The following is a 757-nucleotide window of genomic DNA, read 5'->3' on the forward strand; positions in this document are numbered from 1 at the left end:
GGGGAGATTAGTGTTTAACGTCCCGTCGACAACGAGGTCATTAGAGACGGAGCGCAAGCTCGGATGAGAGAAGGATGGGGAAGGAAATCCGCCGTGCCCTTTCAAAGGAACCATCCCGGCATTTGCCTGAAGCGATTTAGGGAAATCACGCAAAACCTAAATCAGGATGGCCAGAGACGGGATTGAACCGTCGTCCTCCCGAATACGAGTCCAGTGTGCTAACCACTGCGCCACCTCGCTCGGTTTAATCTGGTTGTTGGCTGACCCCTGTTCATGTGAACGCCACAAAGCAATTGCCGTAACATATCGATCTTTAGCGTAGCCTTAGTTCTAAGGTTGGAATTGTGAGAAAGTGGTTATTACAAGGAAATGAACACCCTTAGCTGCTTACAGGCGTTGACGTACGTCAACGGGGACAGATGAAAATGTGTGCCCCGACCGGGACTCGAACCCGGGATCTCCTGCTTACATGGCAGACGCTCTATCCAACTGAGCCACCGCGGACACTGAGGATAGCGCGACTGCAGGGATTTATCTCTGACAAGCCTCCCGCGAAACCCCGCATTACATTCGTAGTGCCCCCGCCCATTATACTCATTACTCGCGGCGCGTTGCCGATTCCAGTAAAAGTTCGGGCACTGTTAGTGCATTCGCACAGAAGAAGAAGATGGTCAAGTGGGCGGTGAGCCTTAACTATATATATACACTAAGATGGTATCTGTTCTTTCGGACATGTCCGCGTGGCTCCCCCCGTCAA

General features: G+C 51.9%; 1 non-coding gene across 1 annotated transcript; it reads right to left on the bottom strand.

Annotated features, from left to right (window-relative positions):
* Positions 1-430: 430 nt before the first annotated feature.
* On the bottom strand, positions 431-505 carry Trnat-ugu (transfer RNA threonine (anticodon UGU)). Its single transcript has one exon. It is a non-coding gene; the product is annotated as a tRNA-Thr (tRNA).
* Positions 506-757: the final 252 nt, after the last annotated feature.

This window comes from Schistocerca nitens, chromosome 10, assembly GCF_023898315.1.
Source record: "Schistocerca nitens isolate TAMUIC-IGC-003100 chromosome 10, iqSchNite1.1, whole genome shotgun sequence".
NCBI lineage: Eukaryota > Metazoa > Arthropoda > Insecta > Orthoptera > Acrididae > Schistocerca > Schistocerca nitens.